The sequence below is a fragment of the Podarcis gaigeae genome (assembly GCF_964106915.1).
Source record: "Podarcis gaigeae genome assembly, chromosome: 11".
Classification (NCBI taxonomy): Eukaryota; Metazoa; Chordata; class Lepidosauria; order Squamata; family Lacertidae; genus Podarcis; species Podarcis gaigeae.
The window spans coordinates 48,140,587-48,158,607 of NC_139687.1; the positions used below are offsets into that span (position 1 = coordinate 48,140,587).

Consider the following 18,021-nt stretch of genomic DNA (forward strand, 5'->3'; position numbering starts at 1 on the left):
CCTGCCAACCTAGCAGTTCAAAAGCACGTCAAAGTGCAAGTAGATAAATAGGTACCGCTCCAGGGGGAAGGTAAACGGTGTTTCCATGTGCTGCTCTGCTTTGCCAGAAGCGGCTTAGTCATGCTGGCCACATGACCTGGGACCTGTACGCCGGCTCCCTCGGCCAATAAAGCGAGATGAGTGCCGGAACCCCAGAGTCGGCCACGACTGGACCTAATGGTCAGGGGTCCCTTTACCTTTTATGCTGTAATGGACATGCAGCCACAGGTACTATGGAACATACGAACTGCCTTAAATACCTGCTGCTTTCCAGTGTGGCTGGCTGCATTTCACCACAAACGGGCAGAAACCTTCAGACGAAAGCCTCTCCTAGCTTTTGCTCTCCCAATGAATTATGTTCCTCCTCCAAGATCCATCGTGGGACTTAAGTGGTCTCCCTTGCAGTCTCTAATCGAGGCATTAACTAGAATGGCTACATCAAGTGCTCTTATCCATTCTTTTGTCCCAAAGACAGCAACACTGCAATATTTCATAAAACTCCTCCCTAGCTTTGTTTTGGGAAAGTATTGTTTTATGAAACGCTTTCAGATCTGGTGGGGAAAACACTTCTTTATTGCTGGGAAAATGGCCAGCAGTGAGTGCCTTTATGGATATACCGTATATCCCCCCCCCCCCTATTATATCTCTAATAAATGAAAAGATGTCCTTGGTTAGGTAATAAAAAGCCCAATAGGGATGCCAAAGTGATTATACAACTTGTTTTCTTCTTCATCACATCAGACGGCTGTTTGCTAGAGGATTCTCTAACACAGTGCAAACATGTACAAAGAGCAGTGGAATGGGATCAAGTATAACTCTGGCTTATTTCAAGTCTGTGTCTGGGATGAAAACATTCTGCAGACAGGAAAGTGTATCTCCCTTCTGCTTTTCAATCAGAAGGATGGGCAGAACTGCTGCTTTTTCCACCAGAAAAAGTACAATGGGACTGGGTTTTGTATCCAGATTCCACCAAGTCCTCTAGGTTGCTTTCCAGAATCCAGTCAACTCCTGGAAAGTGATGGGGAAATTCCTTGAAAAGTGTGGAATAAATGAATGATTAATGGAAAGATGAATAAACACTCTGTAAACAAATCGAGATGAGTGCAGAATGAATGTCCATTGTGGTACATGCTCTCCACAAATGAAACTGTTCAATAAGAACAGAATATTGCTACATGTCACCCCGATCTTCACAGCATTGTGAGATTCCAGGGGTTACAGGCACTTACCCAGGATTTGTGTTTCCTTTTGGGCACGAGGGACAGCAGAGACTGTGGTGTCTTTATGATATATGATTTATTTACACATTTTCTTCTTTGGCAATCACTTGTAGCCGAGCAAGATTGTCTTCCACAAACACGGTTTTAAAAGTGAATCTGTAAGTGACTATGGAGGCCAATTCTGGATCCACACGTCCTTCCACAGTGGGGACATAGGTTTCCGAGTGGGAGTTGATCATGGTGAGGGTTTGCCAAGCGTGCCTTCCTCTTGGCGCGTTTCTCCCTTTCGTCCTGAGTTCGAGCCTCTTCAAAGCCCACGACACCTTTGGTAAAGGCTGTTCTCCAATTGGAGCACTCACAGGCCAGTGTTTCCCAGTTGTCAGTATTTATACTACATTTTTTAAGATTTGCCTTGAGACAGTCTTTGAACCTCTTTTGTTGACCACCAGCATTATGCTTACCATTTTTAAGTTGTGAATAGAGAAGCTGCTTTGGAAGATAATCAGCATCCGAACAACATCACCGGTCCAACAAAGTTGATGTTGAAGAATCATTGCTTTGATCTCTGCTTCTTCCAGTACGTTGTAGTGTCTTTATGATATACAATTTATTTACACATATATACAAGCCAAACCTGTGATGGAGAGGTTCCCAGCATGACACTCCAAGAGGTCTTTTGCTTCTCTCATAGGTGCAGCAGCCTTAGATCCAAAACAGAAATCAGCCATGTTGTCTGTCTCCTTTTACAGCCTGTCAGTTTTGCTAGTACATCACTGTCAACTGCCATCCTAAAATTTCACACACACACACACACCCCCGCCGCAAACTCTCTTGAGCAGGGGTACTCAAACTTTTTTCAAAGAGGGCCAGATTTGATGAAGTGAACATGAGTGAGGGCCAAACAAAGTTGAGCTTTTTTTTTAGGATTGAAGTTGTTGAGCTTTAAGTTGCTGAGCTTTTTTAAGGATTTTACCCCAGGACATATATTGCCACGGGGGCTGGATTAAATCAACCGATTGGCAGGGTTAGGCCCCCAAAACAGATTTTGGACATGCCTACTCTAGGGGAAGGAGGGGTTCACACCCTTCTGCACAGAGCAACTGCTTTGTTAATTGCCCACCTCCCTGCCTCTGTTGGGGAAACAAAGCCTTATGATGGCCAAGTCATTAACCTAATGACCCACACTCAGCGAGAAATCCCCAGGATGGCTTGGCTTGTATTTTTAACACAAGCACTGGATCCAGGGGTTCAGTGCTTGACACAGTTTAACTCTTCTAACCTTGATTAATTCTAACTTTTATTGGACCCACGAATTTAGGGTGCCTCGCACCCCACTAACTTATAACAATATAAAATCTAACCCCTGAGTAAGCTTTGTGCCAGCAAATCAAGGCGAATGCCCGGTGGAAGAGTGTTGGAGATCTCAAAAGCTTGCCACATTTTTAATTGATCTTAATAAAGGTATTGCCCAGTTGTGGATTGTGGAGTTGCTGTCATTTTTTCAGCATGGACCAATAATAACTTGAGGATCTGTTCCTCTTCCCAGAGAACTCAGGGAATTGTGAGATGAATAAAGGAGTCTCCTAGGAACTCTCAGCACCCTTAATGAACTACAGTTCCCAGGATTTGGGGGGGGGGGCTTTAAATGGATGGTGTAGATGTGTCCTATGACTGTTTCAGCATTTTTCATTTCCTCCCTTGTCATTTCTCTCTTGGAAAGAAACTATATTTACCCCTATCATGAGCACTTTTATTAGGTGCTAATATTAAGAACAACAAAAATTTAGGAAGGAGGATTTCTTCTGATTGACAGAAATAGGCTTTGCTGGAGATAAACCAGGAACAAGAATCTCCAGCTGCCCCTTTTCACATTTGAGCATGTATTTGAATTTCATAGGCCACCTACCAGGAAGCTTAAATGTACATGCCAGTTTCAAGTAGAGATTGGGCAGGGGGAAGACATTGGATGGATCTTGCATTTAAAACTGATCTTACCATGATTTGCATGTTCTGAAGTGGTCCAGGAATCGAGACACAGCTATCCTTCAGAATTCACATTTCTCCAAATGCTGCAGTGCAATTCTCTGTCCATGTATTGAGTACCAAAATAATAATAATAATAATGCATCAAGTGATATGGAAATGTGAGGAATTGAAATTAAGGTTGAAAAAATGCAAACCTGAAGGAAACCAAAATGGACAGATTTCCTTATCTCATGCTGGTTCTTAATACCACAGTGGTGTTTGGGTCAGTCAATTCTTAGGGTGACCACTTCACATGCTGCAAAAAGTGGAAAGCACACGTACAAGGACAGCTATCCTGGGGCTCCTCCAGATGACTAGTTTATTGAGCATTCACCCCAATTGTCTTGTGTAAAGTTTAAGCAGAGTTTATTTATTGCAGGAAGCTTTGTGCAAGCAAATTGGGGCGAATGTTCAATAAACGGCCTCGGTCCAGTATATCTGAAGGAGCGTCTCCACCCCCATTGTTCTACCCGAACACTGAGGTCCAGCGCTGAGGGCCTTCTGGCAGTTCCCCCACTGAGAGAAGCCAAGTTACAGGGAACCAGGCAGAGGGCCTTCTCGGTAGTGGCGCCCGCCCTGTGGAACGCCCTCCCACCAGATGTCAAAGAGAACAACAACTACCAGACTTTCAGAAGACATCTGAAGGCAGCCCTGTTTGTTGTTGTTGTTTAGTCGGTTAGTCGTGTTCGACTCTTTGTGACCCCATGGACCAGATCACGCCAGGCACTCCTGTCTTCCACTGCCTCCCGCAGTTTCGTCCGACTCATGTTTGTAGCTTCGAGAACACCATCCAACCATCTCGTCCTCTGTCGTCCCCTTCTCCTTGTGCCCTCCATCTTTCCCAACATCAGGGTCTTTTCCAGGGAGTCTTCTCTTCTCATGAGGTGGCCAAAGTATTGGAGCCTCAGCTTCACGATCTGTCCTTCCAGTGACCACTCAGGGCTGATTTCCTCCAGAATGGATGCGTTTGATCAGCCCTGTTTAGGGAAGCTTTTAATGTTTGATGTGTTACGGTATTTTAATATTTTGTTGGAAGCCTCCCAGAGTGGCTAGGGAAGCCCAGCCAGATGGGCGGGATATAAATAATAAATAATAAATTATTATTATTATTATTATTATTATTATTATTATTATTATTATTTATTATTATAACAAGTAAACTTGGTGATCTGAATGCTCTTCATTGAACATTTGTTCAGATTTATTTGCAGGGAGGTTATATGGCAATGAGTATTCATCTTGATTTGCTTGCACAGTTAAGCAATTTCTCACTAGAGTTTTTGGTGTATTACCCTGTCACTTTTCTTACTGCAAAAGGTTCATTGTTTGTTTGTTTTAAGTGGCATTGTCGTGCTCGAGCAGGCATCCCCAAACTCGGCCCTCCAATTCCCAACATCCCTGACCACTGGTCCTGTTAGCTAGGGATGATGGGAGTTGTAGTCCCAAAACATCTGGACGGCCGAGTTTGGTGGTGCCTGTGCTAGAGCATTTTAATCTACAGCAAGCCCCGGGCACATTTTTTGAGAGGGCGCAATGAGGTGCCCCCCATGACAGACTCCCTCACTGAGGGACGCCTTGCCCGGTCTAGCCTTCAGGGTTGGAGCAGTGGTGGCAGCTGTGCCTTCTCCTTGGGACAGCCCATCTCAATACTCCAAGTATTACCGTATTTTTCGCTCTATAACACGCACCTGACTATAACACGCACATAGTTTTTAGAGGAGGAAAACAAGAAAAAAAATATTCTAAACGAAACAGCGGATGTATGATTTTTGTGGTTCAAGCTGTGGCCACAGACATGTGATCTGACAGTAAGTTTGGAGTAGCCCAATGCAAAAATCCTGTGGATCCATGCTTTGTAACCACGTTTTTGCACCACTGTGGCCCCAGGCAACAGTGGGTGCGTGGTTGTTTTTTTTGTGTGCAAGATGTAGCCATGGACATGCTATGTGGTCTGATGGTGAAGTTGGGGTGACCCAGTGAAAAAATCCTGAGGATCCATGTGGATCTGTGCTTTGTAACCTCATTTTAAGTGGGGAGGGAAGGAAAAGCACTCAAGGGACAAGGAGCACACATGGGGTGTGTGGAGAAGGATGCTGCTAATAATGCAGGAGAGGGGTATAAGGTGAGAAGGCTCCTCTCCTCTCCCACTTTGCTCCTTTAAAGCAAGCAGGCTATGTAGTGAGCTGAGTGGGGAGGAGACAGGGACAGAGAGCCTGCTTGCTTTAAAGCAACCAACCAGACAGGAGCTGCTAACACTCGTGTAAGCGGCTCCTCTCCCCTCCCGCTTTGCTCCTTTAAAGAAGCAGGCTCTCTGTCCCTCTCTCCTCCCCACTCAGAGGCTCTTCTCCCGCTTTGCTGTTTCAAAGCGGTCCACGGATGAGGGAAGGAAGGGGAACCCATGGATCCTCTGCTCATGACTGCAGCAGATCCCCCCCGCCACCCGTAGGCATTCCCTCCATAACACGCACAGACATTTCCCCTTTCTTTCTAGGAGGAAAAAAGTGAGTGTTGTGGTGCAAAAAATACGGTAATTCAACACCCATTAGACCCAGGAATTTAAGGGAATCAAGGCCCCTATAAACTCATAACATTACACCTTCCTAAAAACCACACATCTGTCCCAGGTGTGCAAAACACCATTGCAGCTTCCTTGTAGAAAATGGACACAGTTTAGCAAAAGCATTAAAACACACATTATCAAAAACGGATAATAAAACACCATTAAACTTTTGACCTAATAACAACACATGGCCAGCTTATCTGGTGTAGTTTTGCAACGTTCTCAGGCAGGAGTTCTCAGGCAGGTGTTGCAAGTCACTGCAGCAGCTCTTTTGCTATCCATCTCTCTTGGTCCTATATACACCATGACAGCACTCCAGGCCTCCCCCTTAAACACCTCCGCTATATGCCCTCACAAAAGCCCCTGTTTACAAGTTCTGCTCACAAGCTCCCAGGAGCAATCAGATCTTTTCTGCGGTTCTGTTTTAATGATTATTGCATTGTATTTCATAATGATTTGATTGTATTTTGTGTACCATTTATTTATTTATTTCCATCGTTATAAAACCATTAATACACAATCTCTACAAATCAATGCAAGTCATTGCTAATTTCTTATTGCAGCATCAAGCACAGAGATCAAGGAGGAGACTCCTTGACTAGTATCTATTATGTCCTTAAGTTAACCACGTGTTATAGATTGCTAGTTAAATGGAAGCCATCTTGTGGTTTTGTTTTAAATTAAAAGATGCAGTATAAATATGTTTTCAAGGTAGGGTGGGATTTTTTTAAAAAAAATGTAATGAATTGATCAATTAAAACTAAAGTTCATAGGACGGAAGAGCGTAGGGGTAGCACTGGGCAAATGTGAGCCAATACACTTGTGGTTACTTAGGGTACAATTCTGTCCCGTAGTGTTGATGTTTTGGGAGGGGAATAAGGATGGGACATAGGCTAGGGTCCCACCAGCCTCCATGCCCAGAAGGGAGAGTCTTTGGTACTGATGGGACTCTACCATGATGGGGGAGCAACAACTGTCACAGGTTCTGCTGCTGGTAGCTGGCAGAAAGAGTTGGTGTGCGGGCCCTGGAGGCTTCAGAACGACAGGGGAAAGGAGCACCTGAGAGCCATTTTTGACTCAGTTCATTCAAAAATGATCTCATTTTTGAAAACATAAAGCCTGATTGTCACCCAGATGTGTTTCACACCTTAAACAAAGCACACAGGTTAGCGAAGGCGTAAGAAAGATCTGAGTAACAACCAGGCTTTATATTATCAAAGATGAGGATCAATCACTGCTTCTTTATCCCACGTTCCTAAGTGTTAGCCCAATATATGCAGTAACAATTCCTTCTGCAACCTCCATCTTGGAATGGAGTCTAAATGCAAATCTTAGGACTGTAGCATCCAGCCTAATTTTTGTACTGTTTTCTTTTTTCCTCATCCCCCTCCCTTTGTTTGTGTACCGCCTAACCTGATAATATCTTTACTTAAATATTTATAATCTGCACTTTCATAAAGTATACCAAGGCAGCTTACAACATACAAGACATCATAAAACCAATATTTATAAAACATAATCAAAAACATCAATAAAGCATCTGTAAATACTGGTCAGCTAAAAGACATCTGAAGAGGTTCCTGCCGAATTTTTGCTGGCAGGGAGTTCTGTGGGGCAGGGCCTGCCACACTAAACACTTGGCCCCTAATGGAAGTCAACCGAAACCCAGAGGCATGGGGAGCCACCAGAAGTGCCCCATTGTTAGGAGCAAGCCTGCAATAAATCACACTGTGCAAGTTGGAGTTAACACTTTATTAACAAAAACATGTTCTGCACAGTAGTGTCAGGCCTAATGAAGAAAAACTCAACTCATTCATTGCAGACATACCATTGGCAGGAATGAGACAGCAGTAAATCACACTGAGCAAGTTGAATTTAACTCTTTATTAGCAAAAACAGGATCTGCACTGGGGCGGGTGGGTAAGTCCTAATGAGCACAGCCACACATCACTGGTAGGTCTTGCCCCCCATGAAGCAGTTGCAGAGACTGAAGGTCCCTGCCTCCCCACAGCTGCCTAAGCCCCCTCCTCTTCGTGGTTTTCCCAAGCAATCTGAGACTGCACCTGCACATGGCGAACCCCTCCTCTGCCCTTTTCATGCCTCTTCTGGTTCTGGGAGACAAGGGGCAGGAGGGGAACTGGTCACAGCAGGAGGGGAAGACATCCATGACATTTCACCAGCCTGACTCATCTCTGCCTCTTGACCTCTGTCCTGCCAACCTCTTGCTTCAGCTTCTGCCTCTGGTTCTGAACTTCTCCCTACCACAGGCTCTCCCTTCTCACTAAGCCCTGTTACTCCTTCAGCTTCCTCTGTCACCTCCCAGTCTTCTTCCTCTTCTCCCTGTGACCACTCCTCTTTGTCCCACCACCAATCCCTGGCCTCTGGGCCTTTTCCTCTTGGTGGTTCCCCAGCTGGTTCCTCCCACCATTCCTTTGCGTCCAACCAGTCTGTAGCACCAAACAAAGGATCTCAGTGATTGAGGTGGAGTATGAGAGATCAGCTGATCCTTGGGCCCAAGTTATTTAGGGTTTTGTGAAATAACACAAGAACCTTGAACCTGGGCTAGTAGTTTCTGATAGACAGTTCTGGAGAACCAAAAAGTTTACCCACTGCTTTGTTACAATTAGGTTGGTCCTATTAATAAAGGTATTATACAGCTGTGGATTTAGCTCCTTTTTCCTTATTCTTGGTTGCAAGGAGAATCTTGTCTGTACACATAATATTATGTCAGACTTGCTAATGAACAGGGATTGGAGCATTAACTTCCTCCGTTCCTGCTCCCTCCTTTTCACACTTCTCTATAGGGTTCCATGACATCCATATCTGAAAATGGCTACTAGGATACACAATTCTGCTACCTGGGTGTACAAAACTTACCTGATAATCCTGGCAAAAATTCTGCCCGGTGTTGACAGCTGTGGCTGTTTTAGTTCCCTCACTGACAGAGTCTCTGCCAAGCCTCTTCAGATAAATTTTAGTCCTGTTCCTTTCACATCAGTGCAAAATGGCACACAAATCACTATCAGCCCTTTTCAGATTCGAAAGGCTTTGCTCTTTCTCATGTGTATGATTTTTCCTGCCGTGCGTAGGGATGTCTGCAAGCCCTTTGCAGGGAAAGTACACTGAAGGCGAATTTAAAAGCATACACACAAGTTTCTCTTGTGCGCTTGGACATAAACACAGGCACCTTAAAAATGTAAATCTGAGGCTTAAAATATGTCTCCATTGCTACATCCATGTAATCTGTCCCCTGTAACCTTGTAAAGCTGTCAGTCTCAGGACATTTAGCATAGTGAAGAAAATCATTGTTTTGCCTGCAGCAAGGAACATTAATGTTGCAATCCTGGCTCCTCCTCCATTTCCCACCGAGATGATTGGCTGAATATCTAAGGCTCTAAGCTCCAAACTGTACAGATTTTCTCGTTCTGCCTGTGGTCGTGCTCCTTTCGCTTCTCCCGGGTCTTGCTTTCTCTCTGGATTTACTGAATCAGTTGAAAACTATCTTACCAACACTGGGTTTTAATTTTCCCCGTCCAGGAAGACTTTCCCGAGCTGGCATGGATCGAACCAGACTTTGTTACTCGAGTGTGAGTACTGTGGTTTTAACCTAGTCTTACAGCTGGTCTGTTCCTTTAAATAGAGAGTTTGTCTTTTAAATGTACGTACCATATAACATGGTCTGTAATTTTACTGACAGAGCAAGGGAAGCTCTTTGTACCTTCATAAAACGAATATCAAAGTGTTATGAAACAGCACGGAGTGTGTGTGATCGTCGGCAGCTGGTTAAGGATCTAATCATTTGCTAGTTTGGTGAGCTCTGCTAAAAACAGCAGAAAGCAAGGACCTGTTGCTTGAACTGTTCGCGTAATAATTTGTGAGGCTGCATTGACTTCAGTCGTTTAGGAGGCATTTCTGGGTGGTTGTTATTTTTTCTTTAAAAAAAACCACATTGTGCCTGTAGGCATCTCGTGACGCCACTCACCTTCTGCACCCCATATGGGTGTCACTTGAACTCGCTGAAACTGCCTTCATGACCTCAGACTTAACAACCGATGAAAATAAGTTGGAGGTGAAAAACACACAGCTCCTCCAAAGGTACATGGGGAACCAACAGCCACTTTTCACCTCCCCAGTCTGCCCGAAAATTGCAGTCGTCATCAGAGACCTTCCTCCATGTCTCCCCACCTTCTGAGTAGTGACTAGAGAGTGGACCTTTCTGGCCATGGTCCAAGGAATCTACCTCTGCAGATATTTGGGGGGCAGGCACAAACCTTTCAGTTTTTCCTGGGCATTCAAGCTACTCTGGAACGCCCTATCTATGGATCAAATGTGCCAGGTCCTAGGGGCCAAGTCACTTCCCCTCCGTGGTTTTTGTTTTTTTGAGGGGGCTGGGCCCCCTCAATGCTCAGAGGGTGTTCGGCTCCGCCCCCTGGCTCCTTGTGTGACATCACAATGTTGCATTGCGCCCCCTCAATCATCTTGAGAAGATGGCCTCTGCTAGGAACACTTCCAATTCTGCTTAAGTTTTGATGGCCGCCGTAGGCAAATCATTTATAGCTTGCAGCTCTTTCAGTCTTAAGATTGCTGCACCCATGGTTATTCCCCACACAGAGGTGTGAAGGAGAAAAAGAGTTGGACGCTTGTGTGCATATCTAATATCATTCATGAAGATACCTGGGGAGATACTGATGCGGACCATTCCTCTGTATCACTTAGAAGGACAGTATCAGTTGAAAATGCACTCAGTGTCTCCACTGTTGAATTTTCAGGAAGTTTAAAAACATTCCTGTTTACTTGGGCACCTGATGGCTGAAAATCCTGGGAACCCTCAGATTATTAGTTCAGAGTAGGCACTTGCTTTTAGGAAAACTGCTTCAATTGTATTGTTTTAGTATGCTTGTCACCCTGGGCTCCTTTGAGGGGAAGGTGCAGAGTATAAGTTCAAGAAAGAAATACTGCTATTATAATGCAATTTTCTCCCAGAGCATTTTCTGAGCATATTGTTACAGCGAAAGGTAGTTCAGCAAACATCTGGCAGGTACCACATTACAGCTCCCATCACCCCAATGGTCAGGGATGATTGCATCTGAAGTCCAACAATATTTTGGGGGGGGGCAGCACCATTGGCTGCCCCTGCTCTAAATGATGGATGTGCTCCATAAGGTTTGTGGATGGATGTGGGTGTTTGCACGCACGCTAGGAATACCCAGACTTGTATGTGATTTGTATGTAAGCTTTGAAAAAAGGGAGATAATGGTTCTTCTTACTTAGCTTCAGAGTCCCGCCTTTACTAATATTGTTTCAGATGATTGGTTTTCTGTTTGAGGTTTCTTTGCCATGTTTCTGCATTAGAACAGTTTCCCTGGGGCCTGGAAAACTTCAGATTTGATTAGATCTCCTTTGAAACATTGTAGCTGAAAAGCCAGATAGAAATGCTGCGAACAATTAAATTAAATTAAATTAAATCAAATCAAATCTAAGATGGGAGTTTTGCTTACTTTCAAATTACTTGCATTATGGAGTCTTCTTGTTTTTGTTTTTTTAAAAAGAGGTGATATAATGATAATATGTTAAGTAAGTTTGATTTAGAATGGTTAAATTGAACTTTCGTTACACTAGGGGGGATTTTTTATGGCATATCAGTTGCAATGTAGGAAGGTAATAATGACATGGACTGGGCATTTTCACAAGAGATTTAAAAATGCATCTGAGCCTCTCTTGTACTGTTCTAGGTGTGAGTGTTACTGTGGGGTGGAAGAGACAAGGAATATTGGGTGTGTGATCCAGTCAATATGTATCTAACTTTGTGGTGCAGGCATTCTAGATCAATTGGCAAGAATCTGATTTAAATCTCATCTGTAGGCAAGGGAAGATTGCTTTAAGGCAGGCATAGGCAAACCCGGCCCTCCATAGGTTTTGGGACTACAATTCCCAACATCCCTGACCACTGGTCCTGTTAGCTAGGGATCATGGGAGTTGTAGGCCAAAAACATCTGGAGGGCCGAGTTTGCCTGTGCCTGCTTTAGGGCTCCTTAACACAACCTGCTTACTGTGCATGCATCCTGATTTGCTAGCTCAAAGCTCATGCAGAGGTTAGACTGTGTCTAGACCAGTGTTTCCCAACCTTGTGCCTCCAGCTGTTTTTGAACTACAACTCCCATCATCCCTGACTAGCAAGACCAGTGGCAAGGGATGATGGGAATTGTAGTCCAAAACCAGCTGGAGGCACAAGGTTGGGAAACACTGGTCTAGACTTTACTGAGCATTTGTTCTGATTTGATTGTGGCGAGGTTCCGCAGGGATGGTCAGACACCCTGATTTGCAAGTCTGATGGTTATACATTTTCTCGTTAACCATCCATTCATCCTACACTTTTCTGTGTTCTTCCTCAACACTTTCTTAACCACAAAGAATCCATGTCTGTCTTTTTTCAAAAGTGGATTTGTTCTGCTAGGGCGACAAAGCACTTTATTCCACGTTAATTGTGCCAACCTACCATAAATTTCCAGCACATGCTTCCTTGAATGCCTCCTGTGAAATGCTGTCTGCCTGGGGGTGACCTTAGAGGATGTCAATGCAGTGTTTTGACAGGTTGCAAGGAACAGCAGCTGGGGAAAGGGGTTGCAGGGGGAATGTGGGGGTGGGGGAAGGGTTGAGCACCCTTCTTCCCACTGGCTGCTTTCCCCCTGCAAATCGCTTTCTGCCTCGCCCTGACCACCATGGCTTTGCAACTGTCCCCAAGCCTGTGTCTATTTGCTCCTATCAAAGAGGTGTTCGAAAATGTATGCGTCGCATCAGTGCACTCTCGAGACAGTGGTGGGATTAGCGGCAGGTCCCTGTTGAGTGCATCAGGCGAGAAATGTGGGTTGTCTAAACCGCTGAGCCTCTTGGGCTTGCCGATCAGAAGGTCGGCAGTTCGAATCCCCATGAGAGTGAACTACCATTGCTCTGTTCCAGCTCCTACCAACCTAGCAGTTCGAAAGCACATCAAAGTGCAGGTAGATAAATAGGTACCACTCCGGTGGGAAGTTAAATGACATTTCTTTGCGCTTCTCTGGTTTCGGTGTTTTGTTGTGCCAGAAGCGGCTTAGTCATGCTGGCCACTTGACCCGGAAAAACTATCTGTGGACAAACATTGGCTCCCTTGGCCAGTAAAGCCAGATGAGTGCCGCAACCCTAGAATAGTCTGTGACTGGACTTAACTGTCAGGGGTCCTCTACCTTTTTTTAAAAAAATGTATGAAATGGCCCTTAGGGAATCAGATGCAATTGTGTGCTGCACAGGATTGCTGCAGCCTATCACTTGCTGGATAGCATTGCAGGGGGGTGGGGTGTGTATGAGTCTGCAATGTCTCTTCCTGCCCTGTCCTGCCATTCATAGTCTGTGTTGTGAGATGTCTTCAGGGGATGGGAAGAGTAACTCTCACTGCCACCATTTGTGCCTCTGACGTTCATTACTTCTGCAATTCGTATATCAGCTCTGTAAGGTAGGTCACTGATATTATTCCCATATTGCAGATGGGAGGGCTAGTACTGAGGCTGAAAGATAGTGCCATGCCTAAGGATGGTGGCAGAAGTCAGAGTTAAGCTGGATTTCCTGTGCCACAAAGTTGCTGCTATGCTGCACAAGGGCTGCAGGGAGCTGATGCATTTGGGCCCGCCTCAATCTTTTGTTTTTTCTGAGGAGCCAGCCCCCCTCCCCCATTATTTAAAATTTTGTTTTTATTAAATATTTAATTGGGTTACAAAAGTACATAAGGCATTTGTTTTCCGTTCATAGAATCCTTTCTACAGATCAGTTATATTCGATGTGAGACATTAATGTTTCAAACAGTATAAGGCTTGGGGGAGAAGAGAGATGTGGGGAGAGAGAAGGGGGTGAGGGGGGATAGTAAGCGTTCATTCCCTTATATGGTGTATGTCAAAGGTTTCGGTGTCCGCGCCATGTGGGTAGGTTCTTTTTCTATTCATTTGTTTTCATTGGCGTTAACAGTGGCGTAGCGTGGGTTGTCAGCACCTGGGGCAAGGCAAGTAATTTGCGCCCCCTAACCCGTGGATTTGCGCCCCCTAACCCATGGATTTGTGCCCCCTAACCTGTGGATTTGCGCCCCCTAACCCTAACCCCCAGATGTTGCGCCCGGTGCGGCTGGCCCCCCCTGCATCCCCACGCTACGCCACTGGGCGTTAAGAGAAGTTGGGGACCCAGGACCTGGTTGCTTGCCTTCAGTTGACTGCAGTGTGTGAGAAGGAGGGGTTGTTGGGTCAAGTTAGCTATATTAATGCTGGGTTGCTGTGGGTTCCTGTTGTCGTCTTGTTGGGCCGCGTATGCAGTAAAGGGGAATCCTCTTGTATGGGTCCCCTTGCTTGTTTCAATGTGTTGATTAGCTTTTCTAGTAGGGCTGTTTACCATACAGTTTGGTACTGGTGGTCCATGTTCACTCCTAACTGGTCCCTCCAGTGTCTGATTATGATGCTCCTGGCTGCTGAAAGTAGGTTGCTTATGCGTACATTGCAGTGTGAGTGTGCATTATGGTCTTGGGAAATATTCAGTAGAGCCCCTCCTGCATCGTTGAGGCTGAATACGGAGCCATTGCACATGTGACTTCAGGACATTGTGTGGGGACCCCTCAATATTCTTGGGATTATGGCGTCTGTGATGCTGCGCAAGTTATTAAGCAATGTGAAACTGTATGATGACACCAAACATGCATCATGCATGTGTGAATCAGGCATACATCATGTGTAGGCAGCCCCACTATCTTCTTCTCAATGGGCCAGCCTCCAAGTTGCAGAATATCACGAGACACTTTCAGCCTTGTTTTGAGAGATGAGGCCCCTAGTGCTGAGACACTCCCTTTCTCCAGGGCAGAAGAGTGGATTGCCTACACCACACAAACAAGTCTAAGCAGTGAGCAATATCTGGCATGTAAATGTGCAATGAATGCCATCACCTACCATGTGTTTCAAGCTGGCACTGCTGCCAGATCAAACTGATACCTAGATGAGCCACCGGCATCCTATATGTGGTTTATCACACTCATTTAAAATGAGTTCATCTGAGGATTTGGAGCTGCAGGTCCTGCAACCAGTTGATTATAGGACTTGAAGGGAACGGATTGAAGGATCTGGGTTGAATGGGAAGGTATAGGTATTTCCATTTTTTGTTTTCATGTACACATGGGCTGGAAATGTTGCTGTTGTTTTTGATGTTAAATGTATTACCTGCCATTCACCAGCAGGTTAAGATTACCGTATTTTTCGCTCCATAAGATGCACTTTTTTCCTCCTAAAAAGTAAGGGGAAATGTGTATTTGTCTTATGGAGCGAATGGCGCTGCGCAGCTCTCCCTCTCTGTGCAGCGCCCCTTCAGCGAAGCGGGAGGAGAAACGGAGCCCCTTCTGTTTCTCCTCCCGCTTCGCTGGAGAGGCACTGCACAGAGAGGGCCACCTTAACCTCACTGGGTTGTTGTGAGGTTGTTGTGTGATAGCCCTTGTTTAGCCCCCTGAGCAACTTAACAAACAGACAGGAGAACATTATTCTTGTTTTCCCTCTTCAATCAGTCTTGGATTCCATCACTGCTCAAACCATGTGCCTCTGTCTCTCCAAACGGCCAGATGATCCCATTTTTTTTCCTGTGAGAGAACGAAATCCAAGCACTGATGCCTGTTAAAATGCTTCTCCTGTTCACTTGCAAAATCAAGCTTTTGAAAAGAGGCTCTACAGAAATAAAAGATTCAGAATATTTTTCTTGTTTTCCTCCTCTAAAAACTAGGTGCGTCTTATGGTCGGGCGCATCTTATACAGCAAGAAATACGGTAGTTTAGATCTCACAGATGTAGAACTTGGAAGTGGGGAAGTACCGTTCCATTTTGGAGATGGCAAAGTGCTGGTCTCGGTGGAATATTTGCTTCCGAAGGATGCTTCCAGACTGTTGCTGTGTTTGGGTGGAGTTTAGTCATATACCAGCAAATTCAGGTTGTGCAATTAAAGCTGGTTTCAAGCTCTTGCACAACAAAACTGCCCAAAAGGTGAGACTTTTTGCAATAAGGAAGGTGATGAGGAAAATTCACCGGGAAGTGGGAAATAAAGTATCTTTAAGACGTCTTCTAAACTCCCCACAAACAAATCAGGATGAATTCTCAATGAACAGGTCACCTGGAAGCAACCCAAGTGTCCCTGGGAATCGGGCGGTAGCCACCTTGAGGGAGTTATCCCCAACAAATGTGAGATGTACCCCTCTTTTATATAGAATGCCGCTGGCTTGGTGTAGCTGAAGCACTATGTTTCTGAAAACCATACCTCTGCCCAACAGATACGGTTTTGCCTTAAGGCAAAATAGTACATACTCCGTATTACTCTTTCCCTTCTCCATTCTTAAGTGTGCCTTTGTTGTGCCCTGCAGCACAGCAAGGCCCCACCAGAGCGTAAGGCAGGGCAAATTTCAGACAGGAGGCAAATCACAGCGCAAAGAATCATGCTGCGTTCTGGGGGATGCGGAGCTGTGAAGTTGCTTGGGCAAGTCACAAGCTGAAACTGAGCCTTTCTATGGTAGCAGGTGCAGTCTAATGGTTCACACCACCTGTCCTGGGAGATGCCGCTCTACTGAAAAGTGAGCATCCTTCTCCAGTAACGTTCTACTGCAACTAAGCAGGAGAGCCTCAGGTCTTCCTTCCGCAGTGGAGTCATCTGAGTCAGATGATGGCAGTACCACATTATCCAGCTGGGGGGTGGAGATGGTCTTGCATGCCTTTCCCCTTCCACTCCAGAGTCCTCCCCTTCCTCCCCGTCATATCTTAGAATTGTAGAGTTGGAAGGGACCATGAGGGTCATGCATGAATCTTTTTCCCCAGTGTGGGGCTCAAACCCAAGACCCTGAGATTAAGAGCCTCATGCTCTACTGACTGAGCTAGATGAGGGGATATTACTCCAGGGTCATGGCAGCCTTCTTGGCACAACAAGTGCAGCATGTTCCCTTGTCTGGCTGCCTGTTTGACAGGGTCTTTAAGTACTCTCCAGCATGGGATCCCTTCGTTTTCATTGGAACAACTTACATCCTTTGTCGCAGATGGGTGAGCTGGCACTTTTGTGTAATAAAGAGATTTTGCTGGAAGGAGTCCAGCACAGTGGATGAGCTAGATTGCTCTGCTTCTGGATGGCCTGTTTTCCCCTTTAATTACAGGCCCATCAGTTTATGCAAAATATGAAAACATTGGCTGGCAAGGAATTGCTCTGCTCTTCCACCTCACTGCTAACAATATTGACTCTGACTGTCAAGAAGACAAATCCCTTACAGGAATCTTCCATAATTAAGGCTATATATTTCTTTAGTTTAAGGACCTACTGGATCGGCACTAGGGACAGAGGAATCTCTCAATTTCACTTTTCCAGTCTTAAATCCAGGTCTCCACATTTCTGCGTCAGTTTGCAATTTTAAATTCATCAGTATTTTAGTGCAAAATTCATTTGATACACATTTTTTTTGCAAACAATATTTCCTAATGCATTTCCATTAAGATGCACATTCTTGTACACATTACTTTGTTGGAGAACTGCACCACAAAATTTGGAGAAATGCATTTTTTATTTTTTTTAAGGAGAGCTGTGTTTTGGTTCACTGTTGTTTTGGAAAGCACAAATTAGGCAGCTTTACATTAAAATCATACCCAAACCAAATTTCTACCCCATTTGCTAGTCAACATCAAGAGGCCCTTCCTATATTTATGTCAGGATCCATACCACTTATTTGCTCCCAGTTCTGATAAGAGTATGGTAATGGCTGCGGAGGAAATGAAGAGAGATCAGAAAGATTGCAGGAAGTCGGTAGATCAGTCTGACTTTTTAACCGGAAGGAGTATGAAAATCAGGAAATTGTAAAGAGTTGAGGCCTGAAAGAAGGATGAACTGTGTCCTTATCTTGAAGCTTGTGGATATATGATGGGGCGTTACAAAATGCAATTAAGAATTTTAAAATGTATTTCACCACATAATCTCAAATACAGCTTTGCTGCTAATTATACTGGGGTATATTTGTCTTTTCCCCTTTTAGAGGTTCTAATATATTTTGACTAAGAACTCCTGACTGCACTAAAACTGCCGGCCAGAGGGCCCCCTGGCCTCTTCTGGAGCCCCATAAAGGAGCCTTTTGTTTTAAATAAACACTGCCAATACCAATTTATCA

At 44.9% G+C, this 18,021-nt stretch overlaps 1 protein-coding gene across 7 annotated transcripts in view; it reads left to right on the plus strand.

Moving 5' to 3' along the window:
• Positions 1-18,021, plus strand: part of PRLR (prolactin receptor) — a 121,362-nt gene that overhangs the window by 25,128 nt on the left and 78,213 nt on the right. For 3 of the 7 annotated variants that reach the window (XM_083702669.1, XM_083702672.1, XM_083702676.1), the window contains exon 1: positions 9,227-9,431. The exons of 2 other annotated variants lie outside the window; for them this stretch is intronic. The gene's annotated coding sequence lies outside the window, so the exon portion shown is untranslated. Of the gene's footprint in view, positions 1-9,226; positions 9,455-14,829; positions 14,986-18,021 lie in introns of those variants that run through there. 2 more of the 7 variants (XM_083702675.1, XM_083702673.1) reach the window with 2 other exon arrangements.